General features: G+C 35.7%; 1 long non-coding RNA gene across 1 annotated transcript; it reads right to left on the bottom strand.

Moving 5' to 3' along the window:
- Positions 1-11,094: 11,094 nt before the first annotated feature.
- Positions 11,095-13,634, bottom strand: LOC110897715. Its single transcript, XR_002568896.2, has 5 exons — positions 13,212-13,634; positions 12,788-13,143; positions 12,550-12,691; positions 12,277-12,364; positions 11,095-11,629 (listed from the first exon to the last, which is right to left on the bottom strand). It is a non-coding gene; the product is annotated as an uncharacterized LOC110897715 (long non-coding RNA).
- Positions 13,635-14,929: the final 1,295 nt, after the last annotated feature.

Here is a 14,929-nt window from a genome sequence, read left to right as displayed (position 1 = left end):
CAACTAGTGAAACTTAGAATTATTAAAATCTAATAACCCATAGTTTTATAATCATATTGTCCGATCTTTTTTGTTTGTCTTTGATTGATCACTGTAATGAAAACTGATGCACCACCCCCCACAAATTTTTTCATGTGAATTTATGTTTTCAAGAAGGATTAAAAAATATAAAACGTGTTTATGACTTTTTTCCACAATTAATTTTGGGTCCTAATAAATCCACATGGTATCATCTTATTCTAACATGGTTGATACCGGTCGTATAAGGTTATACGGCCCGTATCAACTATCAACCATGTTAGAATAAGATTATAGTGTGGTCGTATATATATTATACGACAATTTTATACGGGTCGTATATACCTATACGACCCGTATACAATGATTTCCGTTTAATTTATTGTTTTATTACTATTTGACGCGACGTATTATTCCTCGATTCACGTGTGAGTAGACGTAAGATTCTCCGATTCGATGTTATATTCCTCGATATTCGTGCGAGTTATTTGATTTGACGTTAGATTCCTCGATTCGCGTGTTAATAATTTGAAACGATATTCCGTAAAATTCTCTATATAAACGACTGATGTGTGTAAAATGCAACATATAAATTACATCAAATGAGGCATAAAACTAACCCTTTTTAAGTACTAATGTTGGAAAAAGTATGTTTTTGTCTTCCTTTTGTATTTTCAGGATTAAATGAGCTCAAATTAACAAAAGAAGCAAAAAGACAGCTAAATCTAGCATAAATACAAGAAAATGAACAAAAGTGGATTGCCCGACCCCTCAACAGCATCCTCCCAAGCAAAACAGAGAAGGCAGAAGACTGAACACGCCCCGTGCTCAGCGAGCACGGGGCCGTGCCCAAGAAGCAGCAGAAAAGACAAACCTGTAGAAGCTTCTATTGCTCACCACGGGGCCGTGCCCAGTGAACACGGGGGCATGCCCAAAGTACTGCAGGCGCATTAATTGTAATTGCGAATTACAATTAATGAGGAGAGATAGTGTCAGACAGGCAAAATAAAATTTTGTTTTCCCCCGGCTTAAAATTACGAATTTACACTAGTTTATTATGTTATACCTACTTTAACATTACGGTTTTGCCCACAGTTTAAAATCACGTATTTGCCCCCAGCTCAAAATAAATTTATGCTTTTGCCCCCAACTAAAATTTACGAATTTCCCCTCGGTTCAAAATTACGGTATCACACTCAATTCAAAATTACGTTTTGCCCCCATTGCAAAATAAAATTATGGTTTTGCCCTAGCTAAAAATTAGGATTTTACCCTCGGGAAAAAAATTGCTTTTTCCGCCAAGTAAAAATAAAAATATGACTTTGCCCCCAGCTAAAAATCGTGTCAAAGAGCTGCCTAACATTCTTTTTACTTTTTATTTCTAGCAAAACTATAGTATTGTTTTTTTAATTGGCTGAGAATAATTCGGACATCGCCCCGCAACGCGGGCGGGGCATCACCTAGTTGAAAACAAAAGTAAGATCCAAATAAAAAATTAATTGTTTGTTAGCATAACTATAACTATAAAGAATTCAAGATAATTGATATTATTTAGGTTATCATTTTACTATTTCTTTATAATTAGTTGGATGTCATATGACACTTTTTAAATGATTCTTACAGTTTGTACTAGTATTAAGCCCCTGCGTTGCTGCGGTTGTCGTAAAACTGTGTCAAGTAGTATCAATGCTATACGATTATCAGCGATCACCAACACCGGAAAACTCGTAAAAACAAAATAAATAAAAACGAAAAAAAATAAAGCCGAGCGAAAAGCAAACATAAAATCTTTAAATTACGCACGCTCGTTACAGAGAAATTAAATCGAAACGTAAAACATAGAAAAAAATAACTAAGTTAATCTAGGACTCGTGCGTTGCGACGAACGTGTCAAACGGAGAAAAATAGATGTGTTTTGACGGGCCAAACGGAAAAATATACGAAAAATGTTGAACCCCACACGCACGTTGCGTTGCGTTAACTCACAAAATTTAGAACGAAACGAAAAGCTTGGGAATGATGAAAAGTATGGTGGAACAAAATTGAAAATTAAAAGGAGTTGGGGTTAAATTGGAAAAGATGAAAAGCTTTAGATTAATAAGTAAAAAAAAACAAAGGGTTTAAATTGCAAAAAGTATACAAGTTTTTGGTAATATTATTAATAAGTAAAAAAAAACAAAGGGTCAAGGATATTAATAATTTATTAGATATTATATTTAGATATTTATAATATTATTAATTGGATTTATTAATATTAAAATAAAGATAAAGATAAGTGATATTTATATATATTGGTTATTAGTATTAAAAGAAATATATTAATTAAATAAATATAAATAAAATTTATGTGGTTGTAGGAGAGAATGTCATATGGCATTATTTGTAGTCTTTTATTAATATTTAGATACAAAATATGGTTTGTATTTGATCCTAATCCTTTTGTTTCCTTATCTCTCGTTCCCAATTAAACAAACTTACTTGATTTTTTGAATATAGCTTGAGATAAAGAGAAAACAATAGAAGGGTGAATAGCTAGAACCAATGATTGTTTATAGCTTCAGATAAAGAGAAAATAATAGAAGGATGAATAGTTAGATTGGAAGGTATGGGGCACGGCCAAGGGCCGGGAAGGCATGGCGCCACCCCATCACATCACCCTCCTTGGCCCGTCCCTGTCAACATCGGCAGCCCAGGGACGTTCTCGACGACCCCACTTTTAAAAAAAATAGCCGTTACAACGGCTATATACCCACTTTTTAAATTTAAAATTAAAAAAAAAAAACCATTTTTCTATAAGAATACCCCTCTTTCACCATTTTCTTCCCACTTTCAACCCAAAACACTCTCATTTTTATACCCATCTTTTATAAAAAAAAATCTTTTCACCCACAAATGCAATCTAATTCTTGTTGGTCCTCGTCTTCGGAGAAGGGGAGATGTTTTACGCAAACGCTGTGCTAAGGGCGGCTCAGATTATTATGGAGGAGGAAGAGGAAGAGGTCTCGTCTGAAATACAAACCAGGCAAAAACGGATTAACGGAGACCGCAAATGTTTATCATTAATAATTTTTTTTATCCTTATTCGTTCTTTCCTCATATTTATATTTTTTTTACGACAAGAGTGCACGATAAATTGGTGAACGATTATTTTTCGGATGCATCTACGGGAATACTGTCCTGGTTAATCCGGGGCAACAGGATTTAAACTCGTTCTCGCTAACCAACGATTTCACGCATGCAAACTTTCAAGCTGATTTTGTTGATGCATATTTTGTCTATCGCCTTCGTCAATCCGAGTTGTAGTGAAAAGCCGGAAGAAATCAAGTGCATAATGTCATATTTAGTTAGAAATGGCAAGGTGGCAAACTTGTAATTAATGTGAACTTTCATTAAAAGCCTTGACCATATAAATAGGGTGTTATGTCATAGTTTTAGTTAGTTCTTGAAAGAGACTTTTAGAGATTTTAATTGAGATTTGGAGAAGACTTGGAGAAGACTTTCTAGAGAGAGAAAGTAGAGAGAGAAAGTTGTGTATTTGTGATTCTTGTACCGTACACGTCAAATTTAGCAATGGAATCACATTAGTAGTACGTTATCGTGTGTTCGGTCACGTTCGTTCACGGATTCCGCACGTGAAACGTTCGTTACGCAATCGAACGGTGTCAAAACCGGTCCTACAAGTGGTATCAGAGCTAGGAGCTCGATTGCTTGATCAAACACGTTGTTTTCGTACTGATTCAGAGCCGTTTCAGATCCAATTTCGTTGATTTTTCATATTCTACTCGTTCTTTTCTGAAAAACGTCAAATTGAACAGGTAAATACGGTCCAAATCGTCTGATTTTTGGATATGAGGTGCGTTTAGACCCGATCTACAACCCTACCAAGTTTCAGCCCGAAACTCCAAGCCGTTTTGGAGAAATCTCGATTTTTAGGTCCGAATTCGCAGGTGTGGATCGCTTTCTTGAACACCTGGATCGCTTTTGTGGATCGCTCATTGAATGATCCTGAACCGCTCGAAAATTGTGTTGTGGATCGCTCATAGAATTTTCTGAATCGCTCATATGACAAAAATAAACCTCTGGATCGCTTTTAAGAATCACGTGAACCGTTCATAGGGTTATGTGTGAACCGCTCAAAATCATTAAGTCTTGGATCGCTTTTTCAGACAAATTCTTTGAACCGCTTATTCGAACATCGGTTGGATCGCGTATTCGAACATCGGTTGGATCGCTTATTTGGCAGTTTGAAAAACCGAGTTAAGAAATCATGGGTTTCGATGTGTTTAATATGACTCAGGAAACAATGGATAAAATACGGAAATTAGAGACAGAATTTGATTCATTTTCAATGTTTCCAGGAGAAAATACAAAGAGTATCATTAAGAGATATATCCATCTTGTTAGTTCAATGTCTGATTTAGATATTACAAAAGAACCAAAAGAGTGGATTGAAAAATTTATCAGTGCTTTGCCGAAAGAAGAATGGGAAGATTATGTCTTGAACTTGAGAAGTTCTAGAGAATTTTCTCAAATGACAATTTCTCCACTCATTAAAAGGATTGAAGAACAGATGGTGATCAAGGATGAGAAAAGGAAAGAAAAAGCTGTAAAAGTCAAAGAATCTGTAAAGAATGAATTGTCAAGGTCTGCATCAGTATGCTCAAATTGTCACAACTTCAAGACAGTCAATGCCAAACTTGTGAAGGATGCAGAAAGTTTAGCATTGGAGATCAAGAAGTTGAACAATAAGAAGAAAGCTGATGAAAAACAGATTCTAGATTTACAGGGTATTTGTGAGAAGTTGAAAGTCGAAAATGGCAAACTGTTGGGTAGTGTGAACAGTTTGACATTAGAGAACAAAGGTTTGAAAGAAAATGAAAAGGTCTTTGAAAGCAAACAGAAATCATCAGAAAATGAAGATTTCTGGATAAAATTGGAGAACAAAAATCTTAAAGCTAATGAAGTGAAACTTCAAGAACAGATAAATGTTTTGGAAAATGAAAAATCGGTTCTTGAAAATTTGAAAAATGATAATGAAAATTCAATCAAGTCTCATCTTGAAAGAATATCTAAGCTTGAAGACGAATCTAAGAGTTCAAGGATCAAGATTGATGAACTTGAAAAGAAATTGATCAGTTTTGCGACTAAATCTGACAAGTTGAATATTCCTTGTCCAAAACCGATCAATTCAGTTCCAATAAGTGACTGTGTCACAAACTTTGACTCTGTCAAAGTTGAAGATTGTGATGATGCATCCGATGATGAAAATGTTAAAAAAGAAAAACAAAAATTGTTTTTAAAAGAAAAATTTCAGAAAACTGTTTTGCAATCGACCGAAAAAGGTGAATGTTCTAAGCAAAAGCCTTTGAAGAAGAAAGCAGAACAGAAACAAAAAGATAATAAAAGTTCATCGGATCGATCATCCAATCAAAAACAAAATTTACAAAAAATAAAAAATGAAAATTCAAAATTTGTTGGTAATAAGTGGTGCAGGTCAGACCACAGTGCTAAAGCGTCAAATCCAGCAAAGTTGAGGAAGGAATATCACCAGGCCAAACAATGTTACGACTTGAGTGTTTGGTACAACGGTGATAACTGGTACGATAACAGAATGTGTTACAGCTGCGGCTATCATGGACACATTGCTGTTAATTGCCAGTACTGGAGATATGAGACCAGGAGGTGCTATAACTGCAATATCAAAGGTCACATTGCCCGAGATTGCCCGAGGAGATCAATGGGAAGATCAAGGGTTATGTCTCAGAAAGTGGCAAGAATTCCAGTCAAGGTCAAGCCCGAAGAACTAAAAGTTCGAGAACCAAAAGTTCAACAACCGAAAGTTCTAGAGACGAAAGTTAAACTTTCTCAGGGGCAGAAAGACCGACTGAGGAAGAAGAGAAAGAAAGCGAGAGAATATCTCGAGAAGATTTTGTCCTCAGGTTCACAGGATAAACAGAATAAAAGTTCTGATGAATCGACTCCTTCAGTTGCAAAAACAAGCAAGACGAATTCATCAGATACAAATCTGAGGACAGAACAGAGAGGGAAGAAGAAGGAAAAGGTCGGCGATGAATCTGACAGATCAAAGTCGGACAAGCCACCTGCAGGCAATGATTCTGGTATGGTAAAACCAGAGGAGCCATTGGTTGAGGTAAAAGTTGAGAATTCTAGTTTAGCAATGGATGATGCAAATTTTCCACCATTGTTGAGCAAGAATTCAAAATCACCCAAGGACAGTCAGGCTTGGGTGAAATTGTTTAAATAGAAAAACCTGACTTGCCGGAGATCCCAAGATGGTATCGTGGATCATGAATCGGCACATTTCTTGAGAAATTTCACTTTGGTGATTTTTCGCCTCATAAGTGGTAAATCAGGGACATTAATTTGTATTTGATTTTCTACTGATGGTTTATGATCAAACTGGAAATAATAAATCTTTAAAAGGTTTGAAGAAAACAAGATGATGAGATAACCCCAAATCTACAAATGGTTGGAACACAAACTAATTTTTCCGGAAAAACCATTTTGATTAAAACAAACTTAAGTGTTTTGAAATCATTATAGGAAAATAGTTTGTTGTGAGGGGGAGTTCTGATTGTTTTTGCACGAGAATGGTGAATTGAGGTAATTCACATAATGTTGTCAAGTTTCTTGTATAGTTTGTTTTCAATTTTTTCAGAAAATCAAAATTGAAACATATTTTGATTTTAGGGGGAGTAAGAAAATTTTGAAAAATTTAAAAAAATTGAAAAATGAAAATGAGTTTTGCTGCAAAAAGAGGAGATGATAGTACATCGGTGGACTTTCACAGCATGCTAGAGATTTGTAAAGACAAAATTGTTTTTAAACAAGTCTTACTAATGATGTGTCAGTAGGCTTCACACAGTTAGTAAATTGTATTCGAGATATAAACATAAAATCAAAACTTACTTATTTTGTGGGGAACACTACTTGGATATATAGGTAACCCCTGAAATCTCGTTTGATAGGTTTCTTATTCTGGAATACTAGGTTCTTGTACTCAATTGATGTCTGGGGTATTATTCCGGGACTTCTGCTGAACGGTGGTTCTGACCTAGTCCCTGGCTAATACTTTCTTCATATGCTTGAAACATAGCATAAAGCCCTCAGCTGATTAGACAATAAAATTGATGATCAGTTGTTGTAGCTGAAAAGATCCTCTAAAAGGGACCCACTGCTAAGTCGAAGCTGATATCTCTCTGCTGAACGGAAGTTCTGACCTGAGATCCCTCAGTTCTCGCATTTTTCCCCTAATTTATATACAGATATCATTTGTAGTTATACTTACCTGTAGATCAGAATATTGGGATCTGGATACGGGAGTATATTCAAGAGGTGGGACACTCAAATAAGTTTAAGTGCTAATACATTAAATACGTATCTTGAATCAATTGAAAATTTGTGTAGAGGTTTAAGTGGACAACAATACTGACAATCAGAAGTAAATTTGTTTTTAACATTTGCTGATTAATCAAGATCAACGGTGTTGGTGATATGTCTCAAAAACCGATATGATCCTCTTGCACAATCTCTCAAAAATAGTGTTCATTTCTGTATTGTTCAAAATTCAAAAATCCAAAAATATTGTATTTTTGTTTGATATTTGAAAACTACAAAAAAATTTTCGACAACAGAGTGTGAAGAACTGATATTTGACATTTCAAGTGCTAAACATGTTGAACTTGTGGTTTGAGAGAGAGTGTTAAATTGTGAAGATTTGAAATGCAAATTTGGTTCATTAACTTGATGAATAAGTTGAATGGTAACCTACAGTTTGATCTTCATAATTTTTCTTATATGATTTGCTGATTCATTAAGTTGAATTGCAAATTGTATTAGTTTGTAATAGTATGGTTGAGTTTTGCAGGTTTCTGATCCTGTTGCTACGAATAGCCAGGAGATACATCAGAACCAGAGGAGAGCTTAAACAGAGAAAGCCAGGAGTTGATTTCAATGGTGATAACGATTTCCAGACAGAGATCTCAGCATTATGTTAGGGGGAGTCTGATGAAAGTTAGAGCCAGAGAATGATCCAGGCATATGATTCCAGGAAGGAATTCCTGAAGAAGATATTATTCCAGGCTGAGTTCCTGAAGAAGTTCGAACAAGATTGAGGTGCTGTGAATGATTGAAGACTCTCACTAAAGATTCCGTCAACATTCAAGGGGGAGTTTGTTAGTGCAGTTGTCTGTCGACTACATCTTAGTTCGAGTCTTAGAGAGAGAGAAAGACAAGTCGTTACGAGTTTCACTACGAGATTGACTACGGCAATATCCAAGGGGGAGATTGTTGATGCATATTTTGTCTATCGCCTTCGTCAATCCGAGTTGTAGTGAAAAGCCGGAAGAAATCAAGTGCATAATGTCATATTTAGTTAGAAATGGCAAGGTGGCAAACTTGTAATTAATGTGAACTTTCATTAAAAGCCTTGACCATATAAATAGGGTGTTATGTCATAGTTTTAGTTAGTTCTTGAAAGAGACTTTTAGAGATTTTAATTGAGATTTGGAGAAGACTTGGAGAAGACTTTCTAGAGAGAGAAAGTTGTGTATTTGTGATTCTTGTACCGTACACGTCAAATTTAGCAATGGAATCACATTAGTAGTACGTTATCGTGTGTTCGGTCACGTTCGTTCACGGATTCCGCACGTGAAACGTTCGTTACGCAATCGAACGGTGTCAAAACCGGTCCTACAGATTTGATAGAACATATATGGAACAACGCAAACGGCGGGGACGGTGACGAAGACGATAGCGAGTAGTATTTATGTTTGTGTGTTTTTTTAAATCTAGTCTTTTTTATAAATTTTAGGCAGTGTAATTTCTTTTCTCAGTTATGTAAAATATGTTAACTAAAGTTGTTTTTATAAATTCCTCTAAACGACAAAATCAAGAGTCGGCGGCAATAGTGCTCCCTTATTGATTGGCTGACATGGTGGCAGGGGAATAGTGCCAGGCAGCTGCCTGACATTCCCCTATTGGCCAAACAAATTTACGATTTTATCCGGTTTTAAAATTGCGATTTTGCCATCAGTTGAAAATTATGTTTTTGCCCCCACTTAAAAATAAATTTACGTTTTTGCTCCCAACTAAATATTTCAATTTTGCCCCCGGTTCAAAATTACAATTTTGCCTCGTTTCAATTTACAGTTTTGCCGTTAGTTTTTTCCCTTAAAATTACGATTTTTCCATCAGTTTATAAATATGATTTTACCCCAACTTAAAAATAAATTTACGCTTTTGCTACCAGTTAAAAATTCGAATTTTGCCCTCGGTTCAAAATTCTTGCCCCGTTTAAATTTATAGTTTTGCCATTAGTTTTTTTTCTCACAGCCAAGTTAAGATTTTGCCCTCAATTTAAATTTACATTTTGTCCATCGTTTTTATTGGTTTTCCTGGTGAAATTACAATTTTGAACCCAATGTAAAATTATAGTCATGCCGGCAGCTTCCTGGCACTCCCCCATTGGTCCATTTAATTTACGATTTTATCCCTGAATTAAATTTATGATTTCGCTCTCAGTTAAAAATTACGTTTTTCCAATCGTTTTAGTTTTCTTAACAAAACTATAAATGTTTTTTGTTTTAATTGGTTTACTCGATTTAACTTTTTTTCGTATCAAGGAGCTGCATAACACTCGCTCATTAGTCCTGAAAAAATACAGTTTTGCCCTGAGCCCAAAATTACGGTCTTATCATTGTTTTTGTTTTTTTTCCTATCAAAATTATAGTAGTCTTTTTTTAATTGATTGAGAATTATTCAGCCATCGTCCCGCAACGCGGGTGGGGCACATACAAATTCAAGTTGACGGCGGAAATAGTTTTGTTACGTGGTTGGCCAAATGTGACGGCCACTTTGTTTTTTTTTATAATAGTTATTTATATGTCCTGCCAAATTACAATTTTATCCTAAGTTTAAAATTGTGATTTTGTCTCCGTTTCAAAATAAAATTTTGGTTTTGCCCCTGCTTAAATTTACGATTTTACCCTCAGCTAAAAAATACGACTTTGCCCCAAGTTCAAATAAAATTATAGTTTTGCCCCCAGCTAGAGTTCTGTCAATTTACGATTTGGTTCTCAGTTTAAAATTACGATTTCACTCCTAGTTCAAAATAAAACTTTGATTTTGCCCCAAGCTAAAAATTACGATTTAGCCCGCAGTTAAAAAAATTCGATTTTGCCCCGAATTCAAAATAAAAAAAATGCTTTTGCCCTTAGTTAAAAATATTATTTTACCTCCATTATAAAAGTATGATTTTAGCTCAGCTAAAAATTGCATTCTTGCCATTGTTTTTTTGGGCAAAACCATGGTAGTGTTTTATTTTACTTTGTTGACTCAATTTTGTTTTTATTCATGCTAAACAGCTGCCTAGCACTCACTAATTGATCCTGACAAATTATTCTTTTGCCCTGAACTCTAAATTACACGCTTGCCATCGTTTTAGTTATTTTTTTTATCATAACTATGATACTGTTTTTCTTTAATTGGTTAACTTGATGTATCTTTTTTTGTTATCGTGTTATAAGTAGCATGTATAACTAACCGAAATAAAGACGTGCATGTTATTAAATTAAGAAATATTCGGTTTAGCGTCCCGCAACGCGGGTGACGCATAACTCTAGCTGGATTACAAAAACAAAATAGAAAACTTTAAGTGGGGTAGACCCATCCTTCACCCCCTTGATTTTGCTTGGAGAGACATGTTATGAAGGATGGGGATGTGACGGCCCATCCCCATCCCATCCCTATGAGGATGACCCTTCCATAGAACCAATGAATAAATTTGTTGGAAATTAAGAGGTGAGTAATATTCACTTTTGAAAACTAATGCTAATAGGGAATAACCAAAAATAAAAAAATAAAACATCAAACTTTAACTTTAATATATGGGCTAGTCACTTCTAAGATTGCCTGACCCAAAATCTTATTATTTTTGTATCGTGTTCATGTTGTATTAGTAACTAGGGGTTAAACACGCGCTTTGCGGCGGACTGATTTATTTAATGGTAAAAATAAGTAAAACATCTTAAATAAAAAAAACAAATAAAACCCATAAAAACATGAAACTCAGTACATGTGCATTTGCAATATGACACATTACATGTACCTTACATACTTGTCCCCTTACAACTTACCAACTATGAAGCTCACATAATATAAAATACAATTTGCAATTAATAAAATCTTACCAGCAGTGGCACTCTACGCAATCTGATTTATTATGAATCATTTGTAGTAACACGGTTGACACTCGTCAAGGTCTGAGCAATTTTGTTCTCTACATATGTGTCTTGTTACCAGCAATGCACAACTTTGAAACTGGTATGTTAAGAATTGCAACCTGCAATTAACAAAACTGACCCACTATCGCGACTGGCTTGGGTCTTTGATGTAAGGAAGACAACGAAATAATTTTCCGCATACCAGAAGCGCACTTTAGTGCTTCACAATACCCGCGACATAAGAAGACGAAGTAAAAAACAGATCCTTCGGAACATGTGGTGCAAGAATAGACGTATGTTGACGTGCTTGCAGAAACGTTTGTTGCCCATCCTCATCTCGTAACGGACTGCACGTACCTGAAAGATGACTATAACATAAAATAAATAAGTATCAGCCTAAAGCCAATTTACAGAAGTTTGGATTTGCATTTAATTAATTATCTGATTATTTAAGGTTATCTAATTAATGTCATTATTGCCTAAGCATAGTAGGACGGGTCAAAAGTTTGACAACTTTTTACAATTATAATTTGCTTTTGGAGCAAAGTATTTAGGAAATCCGTAAATATACATTTTGGATGACTTTTGACCCGTTCGGCCCACATGCCCTCTTTCGTTTCATTTTTTCTTATTCTTTTTACCGTTAGAGATAAATGCAAACTGAGTCGGGCCGCTAGCAAATGGGTCAAAGCCCTTAACTACTTTTTATCCAAATCAAAGCGAAGAGCTTCTTATTTTTGTATAATGCAGAATATAATTTCTTTAGGGAAAAGGTGGTTGGATCCTTTCCATTAGTGAAGTTCAAATAGTCATAGAACTCTGGTTTATAATATGTTAAAAGAAGAAAGTTAACTCTTAAGCATCCAACAGAAGATAGTATAGCTAATTATTTTTCCTTTGAAGCCACCAAACAATTCAATTAATCAACAATAATTGAAGTTATTATATCATTTTGAAGGTGGTGTATCCAAATAAAAAACAACAAAATATGAATGAAGACCCAAAATACACATACCTGAGACTTGGGAGCTTACTTAAAACACGTAAATTGAAGCGAACACGGGTGAATCAGGAGTTACGTCGGTGCAAGAGAAGGCGAAACACTGATTTAGGGTTACGATTAGTCCATGGAAAAGTAAATCAATACCAAAGAACAAATAATTAAACCTAACCAAAACCCATTACAATTCTGGCAAAAAGATGTGAAATTTCACAAGGGAACAAAGAATTGCCAGAACCAAACAAAACCCTCGACCAAAAAACAATAAAGATTAAAGATTTGTCAGACCTGATTATTAGAATTAGGACCAGACCAGCCGATCGACGGATTGCACCTGGACACCAAAAACAATTGTTACCGGATATTGTCACCTGCTTCTGTTACTCCGTCACCACCTGACGTCACCGGAGAGCACCACATGAAACACCCCCTGACCCCATACAACAAATCGACCCACTAAGCTACACTCATCCAAATAAATAGAACAATTGATGTCAACTTTAACCATGTTCGTCAGAATACGTACCTGTTTGGGGCGAAACCCTAACTGCCCGGCCATTGCATGTTGCCGGGGACATCGTCTTGAAGCCAGATCGGCTGTGGGATATGGTAACCGGCCGGAACCCTAGTTCCAAATTCTGCCACCGCCTCCCTTCGACACCGTACACCACCTGGACACCACCGAACCGACATCACTGATGGAACCCTCGTCCTCCGGTCGCCTGTAACACCGAACCGACATCATTGATGGAACCACTGTCGCTTGTCACCGTCGGTGCGCTGCCGTGAGTCCGCCGTAAGGATTGGTGGAGGACACTATCTCTATCTTCACTCCCGTCCCGTTTCTATGTTAGTCTGTGTCACGCATTTCCTTGATTCCTTCTACAAATATAAAAGGATGACACAACCGTAAATAATGTTCTGTTTTTGTCTAATAGGTCGGAACTTACCACACATCGGTACCTTGGTGCTTGCCGATCTACACCAAAACGGAACACGCACAACATGTCTGACTCGCCGGAGTTCTGCTAGAACCTTAGGCGCTATGGTTTGCTTCCTTTTGAGTCAATAATCACCATTAACCTCTAGTATCAACGACACTCGTCGTCGCTGGAACGGGGGCAGAAGAGTGATGGTCACCGGAATAGGCTGGCGTCGCTTCGATTATCTCTCTCTCTCTTTCTTCTTCTCTCTACCGTTTATCTGATCCCCTCCCTCGCTATGTTGGACAAAAAGAAATAGTGGCAGTACCGTAAATATGATTCAAAACTTGGTCAATTAGTGTACTGTTCCTAAGGCCTTTCATCAATTGTTATTATATAAAATTGCCGCCCAATGAAAAATTGAGCATTGTTACATTTATTCATGTAAGCCAACAGACCACCTTATATAAACTTAACTCAACTCGAAAATTATACAAACCAGTTAACTCGAGCTAAATTAGCTCTAGGCAATCTTAGAAGGATGTACCACTTGAGTTGTTTAAACAACTATGACATATCCGTATGCCCATATAGTAGCTTCGTACCTTTTTTTTTTATTTAGACTTTTTTTGGAGACATAACACCAAATAGAATTAGGTGAAAAAAAAATTTAAGAAGCAAGAAGTGACATCATATATAAGGATTCATATTTCATAAAAGATTTAGAGTAAACTGCAAAATGGTCCCTGAGGTTTAATTATTTTTGTCACTTTATTCAAAACTCAAATATTTTGAATCCGTGTCCATTTGATTTCAATTTTGTTGCTATTTTCATCCAAAATCAAAATTTGGTCAGATTGTTCAGTTAACATCTAGTTTTTTTTTTTAACGAAGGGCAAAATGGTCTTTTAATGTTTTATTATAACAAATTTAGAAAACCTGACCATTTTGCCCTTCATTAAAAGGGAAGAAAAAGACAAAAAAAAAATTGGATGTTAACTGAAAAATCTAACTAGGTTTTGATTTTGGATGAAAATGGCAACAAAATCAAAACCACAGGGACCCAGATTTAAAAGGTTTGAATTTTGGATTAAAGTGACAAAATTGACCAAACCTCAGAGACCATTTTGGTAGTTTACTCAAAGATTTATTTAGTTAGATGTTAGATTCAGTGGGCAGACTTAGGAATTTTTTACTGGAGATGCAAATAAAAGGTTCTACCATATATTTTCAAAGGATGCGATCAGGTTTTTCGTCTAAAAATATACAAACATTTCTTTTTCAAGTGATGCGCCTGCCCACCTACGCGTCAAGGTAGGTCCACCCCTGGTTAGATTCAAGTTTAAATGAAAGAAACAAAAATGAAGAAAAATGACATATCAAGAAGTGTTGGACAAGAATGTCCCGGATAGAGATCGAGCATGAGTATTTTATAGATACTTCTAATAAATAGGAATTTTATCTATGTACATCTTTATCTCACACTCTATACTTCACGTGGCTTCCTGGCCGTCCGTGACTTAATAATGTGACCCACTTGTACTATTATTGTTTTACTATTAAAATCCTTTTACACCACTATTAACTTTGTTTTTATGTATACTTTTAGCTAATTAAAAAATAGTGACATAGAACAGTGGTACAATAGTAAACGTTTTTCTGCAAAATTAATTACAATTCCATGACATAAAAGTAGGGTTGTTAACGGGCTGATCTGAACCGAGCGAACCTTTGTTCGTGCTTGG

This window comes from Helianthus annuus, chromosome 13, assembly GCF_002127325.2.
Source record: "Helianthus annuus cultivar XRQ/B chromosome 13, HanXRQr2.0-SUNRISE, whole genome shotgun sequence".
Classification (NCBI taxonomy): Eukaryota; Viridiplantae; Streptophyta; class Magnoliopsida; order Asterales; family Asteraceae; genus Helianthus; species Helianthus annuus.
Note: the sequence above shows the minus strand (reverse complement) of the source record. Positions and strands in the feature narration are given on the sequence as shown.